This window comes from Vespa crabro, unplaced genomic scaffold (assembly GCF_910589235.1).
Source record: "Vespa crabro unplaced genomic scaffold, iyVesCrab1.2, whole genome shotgun sequence".
In the NCBI taxonomy this organism is placed as follows: Eukaryota; Metazoa; Arthropoda; class Insecta; order Hymenoptera; family Vespidae; genus Vespa; species Vespa crabro.
Window position 1 is genome coordinate 2,064 of NW_025813612.1, and position 9,548 is coordinate 11,611.

General features: G+C 26.6%; 1 long non-coding RNA gene across 1 annotated transcript; it reads right to left on the reverse strand.

The window, feature by feature from the left end:
* Positions 1-695: 695 nt before the first annotated feature.
* LOC124432625 lies at positions 696-8,707 on the reverse strand. Its single transcript, XR_006944350.1, has 3 exons — positions 7,039-8,707; positions 3,570-3,657; positions 696-1,139 (listed from the first exon to the last, which is right to left on the reverse strand). It is a non-coding gene; the product is annotated as an uncharacterized LOC124432625 (long non-coding RNA).
* Between the last annotated feature and the right edge of the window lie 841 nt (positions 8,708-9,548).

Below are 9,548 nucleotides of genomic sequence, written 5' to 3' on the forward strand. Positions count from 1 at the left end.
ATATTAAACAAAAGAAACGACAAAATTGAACTATGTTTTACTTTCTTTTTTTTTCCCCCTATAAAACAAAAATAAAAACAAGAATGCTTGCTCGAAAAAAAAATAAAATAAATCAAATCAAATAAATAAATAAATAATATTAATATTTAATAATACTTTATATAATAATAAATAAATAAACAATAATTTATTTAAAATAGAAAAAAACCACACTATAAATTGTTTTAGAATCATAGTAAACATAAAATGGTTATATCTTCCTAACTTATCTCGATAATTTATTTATTTAATAATTTATTTGTCTAAACAAGAAATTGTATTGTCAGTATTATATATATATATGTATAGTATTACAAGTCGTTTTGAAAAGATAAATAAATATGACAAAATATTTTCTAAGTCTTTAATAATTTATTTATAATTTCTACTTCTTATTTATTTATTCATTTACTTATCTCAAGAATACATTGTATTATCAGAATTAAAAAAAAAATACATATATATTATAATATTTATTTCAAAAAAAGGATAAAATAATAAAAAAATTACACAATTCTAAATTTCCTACACATTTTATAATTTATTTAACGTTTAATAATCAAATTAACATTTCTATTTGTTAAACAAAAAAAAACCAACAATAACCATAATGACAAAAAAAATTATAATATTACTATTTACGATCTGATAAAGAAACAAAATTACAAACATTTAAAAAGGCAAAAGTCGATTGTCCTTATCTAAAAAAAATCACGAAAGGAAAGAAAAAAAATCATTATCAGCGATTGCGATTAAATCTCGAATATATCGAATAATGAGGGATATCGTTGTCTCAAGCGTAATTGACGAGCATTGACGTGTAATAAAATAATATGAATCACGATTAAGATAATGATCGAGGGAAACTCGAAATGGTGGTGGCAGCATAGTGGGTGAGGGAGAGGAGGTGATTGTGGTAATGACGTTATGGCGTTGTTGTGCTCTCTCCCCCCTCCTCCCCTCTCTCTACGTTCATTTCAACAAGTTAGAAAGAGAAAGACAGAACTCATGAAGAAATGAAATGGAAAAACACGGTACTCTGTGATTTCACGGCTGAGGCAAACGCGAAGAAGATTCACAATCACGCTTCGTGATTCATTCTACGATTTACGATGAGAAAAAATATTGCTGAGGACAGACGGACGAGGATGGTTCGAGAGTAGTAGTAGTAGTAGTAGTAGTAGTAGTAGTAGTAGTAGTAGTAGTAGTAGTAGTAGTAGTAGTAGTAGTAGTAGTAGTAGTAGTAGTAGTAGTAGTAGTAGTAGTAGTAGTAGTAGTAGTAGTAGTAGTAATAGTAATAATAATAATAATAATAATAATAATAATAATAATAATAATAATAATAATAATAATAATAATAATAATAATAATAATAATAATAATAATAATAATAATAATAATAATAATAATAATAATAATAATAATAATAATAATAATAATAATAATAATAATAATAATAATAATAATAATAATAATAATAATAATAATAATAATAATAATAATAATAATAATAATAATAATAATAATAATAATAATAATAATAATAATAATAATAATAATAATAATAATAATAATGAAAAAAGGAAAAAAATTCGTTCATTGCTCTCACTTTTTGTATCAAAACTATGTACATGATTCTCTTTTTTTTTTCTTCATAACTATAAAAAAGATAAAAAAATAAATGAATTTATAATTAAAAAAAAATATATATATATATATATATATATATATATATATATAAATCTACAAAATATTAGAAAAGAATAGAAAAGGAAAGAGAAACTTATTTTTATAAGAAGGGTTATAGAAATGTTTATAAAATTTAAATTGAACCTTAAATTGTATAAGAATATTAGAAAATAGAATAGAAATAGAGGAAGAAATATCTATATCAATAAGGAGTGACATGAAAAAATTCTTTTTAATTATATCGAACATTAAATCGCAAGTATTGTGAAAAAATAAAAAAAGAAAAAACAATAAAAATTGAAGAAATATATAAAGACATTATAAAAAGAATAGAAATAAAAGAAGAAATAATTATATCAATAAGGAGTGACATAAAAATATTTAGAAAAACTAAATCGAATATTAAATCGGAAGCATTATGAGGAAAAAAAACAGGAAATTCAAAAAAAAAAAAAAATAACCGAATATCCAAGAAATTTGTAAGAGGTTAGATAACAAAAAAAATAGAAAAAAGGGAAAAAGAAAAATAGAAAAATAAAAAGGGAAAGAGATATCTATATCTATAAGGAGTGGCTAGAAATGTGATTCCGTTGGGCGCTCGTCTTTTTTCTTAGAAAAAGCAAACGGTCACGCTAGTTACTTGAAACAATGAGACGATGGTAATCTGTTTCACTCATGTGCAAGAGAAGTGGCGGCCGCGAAAGCGGGACTATGTACGATAATTAAAAGAACCAGTGCGTTAGAATGTACTAATATATAACATATATGTACATGTTTTATATACAGGGTGAACCGAAAAATTCCTAGACAGGTCCAAATTTCCTCGAAGATATTAAAATAAAATTACTTTTCCAATCCATTCTTATTTAGGATAATTTCTGTTTTTTTTCTTTGATTGTAAAAAAAAAACTACTAGCTTAATTTGTAAAATTACAAGTCTAATTAAAAACTTATATAATATCGATATAGTGATAGATTTTCCAAATTACTTAAAGGCCTTCTAATTACATCTAAGTACTTTTGTCCATCTTCTATATATGAATATAAAATAATTAACACACAAAGATCTTCCTTAAAGAAAGGTTTTCTTGAATACTAATATTTAGGAAAGAAAAGGAAGGAAGAAAAAGCTCATGAGAAAAATAATTTTCTTAATGAATGAATGAATGAATGAATGAATGAATGAATGAATGAATGAATGAATGAATGAATGAATGAATGAAATTAAAGTAAACTGAACCATTTCAAATTCACCGCGAAATTTCAACGAGCAAATAGAATGAAATATATAAAAAAAATTTTATCTTCTTTTCTTTTACCGAATTTTATATGAAACATAAAAATTCTTCAAGTTCAAATTTCGAACATTGTTATAAAGAGAAATTAACACGCGATGCATTTAATTAACCTATTCTAATATTTAACGATGAGTATTTAACATCCAATTAATTCCCATAGTAATAATGCGCAATAATGGAATTTTCAAATTCTCCCAATATTCACGAATATTTATGGAAGACCGATTATTTTCTATGAGGAAGGAAGGGAAAGAGAGAGAGTGAGAGAAAGAGAGAGAAAGAGAGAGAATATGAGTCCACGCGCGCGCGCACATGCAAGCAAATGAGCCAGAATCAAAACGACAAAGTTTCTGGTTTTTTCCTCTTTCTTTTTTGTTCTTTGAAAAAGGCATTTATTAAATAATATAATTATATATAATATAATTATAATATAATTAAATAATATAATTAATGATATAATAAATATTCATCGCAATATTTTTTTGCTTTTTTCCTTTCTTTTATTAAAAGAAATTAAATAAAATTAAGAAAAGAAAAACTGACCTTGCCGCTGAATTTATCTAAGATGGCGGGATATTCGTAGATTGTGTCGTCACTTTTCGACTATAATTCACTTCGCGATTTCCTTTATCTGAAATTAGAACAAATATATATATATATATATATATATATATATACACACGCGCACAACATTATATGTTATAACACATATATGTAAATTAGTTATAATTGATATTATATATAATAAATTTCATATGTATAATAAATAAATGTTTTTTTCCATAATATGGGGAAACAAATGAGTAAAATGAAATTTGATCGATGACAGATACTGAAAAATAAAACGTAGATAAAAATTTAAGTTGTCAACGAAATAACTTTAAGCTAAAAAAAAAGAAGGAAAAAATAAAATGCATAAATAAATAATAATAATAATAATAAACATTGATCTTCCTCGCGATGCACTCCATAAATGCAACCAAAACTCTCTCCCTCTCTCTCTTTCTCTCTCTCTCCTCCTCTCCCTCTCTATTCTTATCTATCGCAATGACATCGCGAGATGCCAACACAATTTCCTGTTGCCGGCAGCACTTTTTCTTATCTTGCTTTATATCGTTATTCTTCTATGAGAAACAACTAACAAGTTTTTGACAATTTATTTTCTAATAATTTTTTTAACATCTTTCTAAAATACTTCTTTTGAAGAATTCTTATTAGAAAATTTTTAAAAATTAAAAAAAATATCTGAATTGTTCATAAAATCGCAAAGCTGCTTATCATTAAATTTGTTCTCTAATTTTTTCCAATTATTAATATTAATATTTTCTAATTTTTTCTTTCTAATTACTGTTACACTTTCCATTAACTTTTCATAATTTATCGATGTTTCGACAATCGATTTTCTCTACTTTTCTAATATCTTTCTAACATCTTATATTTTTCAATTTGGAAGAATTTTTATTAGAAGAGATTTTAGAAGAAATTTTTTCAAATTATTCTTCAATCCTGTTGAATAAACATTTCATAATTTATATAATATAAAATAAAAAATATTAAAAAAAAGAAAAAAGAAGATGAAATCAAAGAAAGATAATAAAATAATGAAATTTTAATCGTACCAAAGACAGCTAACATCAATTTACACGTTGTCATTTTCTATCACAAAATTATACATAATTATTTTCCACGGAGAAATTATTATCATTATTATTATTATTATTATTATTATTATTATTATTATTATTATTATTATTATTATTGTTATTATTATTATTATTATTATTATTATTATTATTATTATTATTATTATTATTATTATTATTATTATTATTATTACAATTATTATTATTGTTATTGTTGTTATTATTCTTAATATATTATTACAATTATTATTATTACATCATAAAAATTATTATTATCACGTCGATTAATAATATAACATCGAATTATATTCTATTAAAAGAGATACGACTCGGTTTCGATTTCAAACAAACACATACAAACGCAAACACAAACACATACACACTACTACTACTATTACTACTACTACTACTACTATTACTACTACTACTACTACTACTACTATTACTACTACTACTACTACTACTACTATTACTACTACTACTACTACTACTACTACTACTACTACTACTACTACTACTACTGCTATTACTACTATTATTACTACTACTACTGCTGCTGCTGCTATTACGTATGCGTCAAACAATTTAATACAGAAAATGATTCCTTTTAATTCGATTTACATCAGCATATAACTATAACTGTAATGATTTTAAATGATTTCTCATTACTTAACTCGATTTGTCGTTTTACTGTTGGCGATGCAATATCTTTGTCAAAATGCTGATAAAGATTACAAAGAAGTAATGGTTATCTAGATATAAATAGATATCGCTGTTAAATTAGAAAAAAATAAGTTCAATTTTTCTTTTCTTTTTTTATTTTGTTTGAAATCTAACAAACAATGTTTTTTTTTTTCTTTTTAATCTCATAACTTTACTATTTCCATAAATAATCATACTGATCGCGAAAACTCAAGAATAATTCTATAAAATATCGATAAAATTCTCTGACCAATTTAACTTGAAGCATATGTGTAACATACAAAATATCTCCAAAATCAAAATATTTATTTCAGTGACCTAGAATATTAAAAAAAAAAGAATCCTATGTCGCCGTAAAGATATATATTTACGGCACATATTTGTATATTTGAAAGAAAAAAATAAAAATAATAAGAATCGAAATTTCAAAATTTAAACAATTTATAAATTCTCTATTTAAATATAAGATCCGTATATCACCTATGATGAACATGGTGCGTTAGTGATAATATACAAGATGATAAAAATCATGATAAATAGAAGAAAATATTAAAGAAATATTTACATATGAAAACTTCATAAAATTCCATATTAAAAGTTCCAAAACATGGAGAAGACTATTCATAAATTATTATTAAACGAAATATCTTAGAACCGGATATCTGTGCAAAATGACAACAGTTAAATGAACGGTACAAGAAAATCTTGATGGAATAGAGGGAGAGGGAAAATAATCAAATTAATTCAAGAAACGTTTGAAACGGATTTGTACCTGAACATTTCAAAATCAGTTCAAACATTATTAACAATAGCAGTTTAAAATAATAACACTAAAAATAATAAAAAGTTCGTTCTGTGAAAATAATTTTATCGCTTAAAGATCTTTAAAACAGCAATAGTCGCCATGTGAGGAGAGAGAGAGGGGGGAAGGGGGAGAGAAAGAGAGAGGGAAAGAGAGGGAGAAAGAGAAAGAAAAATAAATTCTATTAATTTTGTTTAATTAATACCTTCCTTCCAAATAAATATAACTATATCACATATTTTAAATCTGCTTTTTTTTTCATAATTCCCGTTATTTTTCAAAACGTATATACATAAACGTATAAACACCATGCATATAAACGTGTAAGACAATTGTACCCAATCGTTCATTGACAAATCTCAGAATAACTTTTATGTTATAGTAAAAGTATGTAGTAGACTTTTACAGTCCACTACAGTCTACAAACAATGCTAATGAATCTCGAATCATAGATTTGTCTCGTTAGAAAAATGTTATGTCATAGACACCATCTTTATACCACAAAAACGACATACACACACACACACACACACACACACACACACACACACACGCACGCACGCACACACAATCAAGCGCAAAATATAATTATAAAGATTAGAAAATTAACAACATGGTACTGGTGCTAGTGAAGATGGTGATGATCGTGATGGTAATGATGATAATGATGATGATGATGATGATGATGGTGCAGGTGCCGCGTGTCGGTACTCGTTCGTCTCCAATACGTGTAATATAAAAATAATATTCAAGTGCTTTATCGTGGTGGTGCTCGATTTAATAAGATAAATAAATATGTGTGTGTATGTGTGTGTGTATGTGTGTAATTCTTGTACTATTAACAAAAAAAAATAAAAAGGCTTACGGTATAAACTCAGTGATCCTTGATTCCCCGTAGAGATGCATACGCGAAACTAGAAAACGGAATCCTAATTCAAAAGAAAGGTTGAAGTCAAAGGAGAAATAAAATGAGAATTATAGGACGTTTCAGAAATAAGATATTAGAATGAGGATTAGAAGGATTAATAATAGTAGGAAAGTTACAATAGTAGGAAAAAAACAATAACTGATGATCAGATTTTACAATATCTGGATGTTTTATACGGTAAAGATGAAGAAAGATAGAGATATAGATAGATAGATAAATAGATAGACAGATAGATAAAGAGAAAATAAGAGAAAGAGAAAGAGAGAGAAAATAGAGAGACCGTTCTCCACTTGATGTGTTCACGTCCGTTTGTGGGTTTCGATGGCCTCGAACTGGTCTCTTATCCCTGATATCGCCCAATCAAAAAACCGGCAGCATACCGTATACCCGATTGGTCGAGTATGGCCACCGCGAGGATCGCAATTGGTGGATCGGCTCGAGTTATCCATGGTTACCATTCGCATCAACAACATATCCAACGGTCGATATTTCTACGTTGCTACCTTGCAGTACACACCGATCCACCCCCGCTCCCTTCTCTTTCTCTTTTTTTCTCTTCTCTATATATCTCACTCTCTCTCTCTCTCTCTCTCTCTCTCTCTCTCTCTCTCTCTCTCTCTCTCTCTCTCTCTCTCTCTCTCTTTCTTTCTTTCTTTCTTTCTTATTCTCTCATTCTTTTACTTTGACTCTCTATGAGTGCTTTCTCTCGCCACCAAGCACGATTAACGACGATAACTTAAGGGGTACAATTCTAGAGGGCAAAAGCTCTATCCCCACCACATTGTGGTACTACTTCTACTCAACCCCCATTCTCCCCTTTCTCATAAGTCTTCTCTCTTGCAGATTACTTTTTCTCTCTTCTTCATTGTCACACACACACACACACACACACACACACACACAACCTTCCCCCCCTCTCTCTCCTTTTTAGTGGACCGGTCGAAGTCAAAGGTTATGACGGATTATTTAATTATTTAATTTTTCTTATGCATATTACAAACGTCGAAATTGTTTGAAAAAATTTCTTATAATAAATTTATAATTCTATAGTTCTCCAACATGTTAACATCAATTTTTAAAATACTAATCTCTTAACAAATGTTGACTTAATCTCAATTTTTATAATTTTTTGTTTTCAATTTTAAATGTTAACGCCTACGATTTTTTTTCATGTGTTTTTTCTTCTTTTAATTCTTCTACTCTGACATATATACATATATTCAGATTTGTAATTCAAAATTTTATCCAAATATTTTTCAGATAATTCCAATAATTAAAAACACCGGTCGCGATATTGCCGTTAGATTCAGATAACACGGCATTGAAAAAAAAAACGAAAAGAAAATACGTGTGGTCGAATCTTAACGCAAAACCGTTTGATATTAAAACTTATTTGATATTAAAACACATTAGTTTTGATTTAATTTTCTATTCACGAGTTTGATAGGTTCGTGTCTTTTTGTAGAAGAAAAGAGGGTCACGAACGTTCTTCGTCGTTCTATTGTTCGATACATCGACTATTTACGAACTCGTTCTAAATCTTAACAAAAAAAATTTACATATTGAAACACGAACAATGCTTTCTAATTCAATCGATATAAGCAAATTCGATATATTCAAAAAAAAATTCACATCTATAAATAATAGTATATTTATACTATAATAAATAGTATAGTAAATATAGTAAAGTAAAATATAGTATAGTAAAATAATAATATAGTTACAATATTAAATAAAAATAATAGCTTGTATCATAATAAAGTATACGTAATATAAAAGTATAGTATATAAATATGTAATATTATATATTTATTTTATTAAAAAAAATAGACAATTTCGAAACATGTAATTATCACAATAATCATAATACATGCATATATATAAACACTTTATTCATTGGCCTTGATTCGAGTTAAACTTGCGTGTTCACGATTAACCAAACGATTATTTTATCTGGCACCTTTAATGTAGAAGAAGAACGTGTCTCATAGTTACTAAGATGGATGATAAAAGAGGAAACAAAATTTCTTTTATCTTAAAAAAATTATTGATCTCTTTCTAAATACGATAAAGCTGTTATAAGCTTCAATATGTCTGAACGTAAAGAGCGAATTATATATATGAGAAAATAATGGAAACATTTTGTCTACATCATTTTGTCGAAATTATGTATACGCGTTTGTTACGTTTGTAAATAACGTACGTGGAATAATTACGGTTGACGGTCTTTTTCTTAAATTAAATTTTAATAGATGAAGATCGTTTGTCAATAATCGGTTTTGTTTGCTTATGACGCAACTGTTTTATATACGACTTTCTCTGAACATGACAGATTTATAGAGGTTCGACAAAATAATGGAAACACTGCGTCTCCATTATTTTGTCTAACCCCTGTAAAAGGCAAAACAAATTCATTGTTAATTCATACCTGATGTTTCAAATATTTT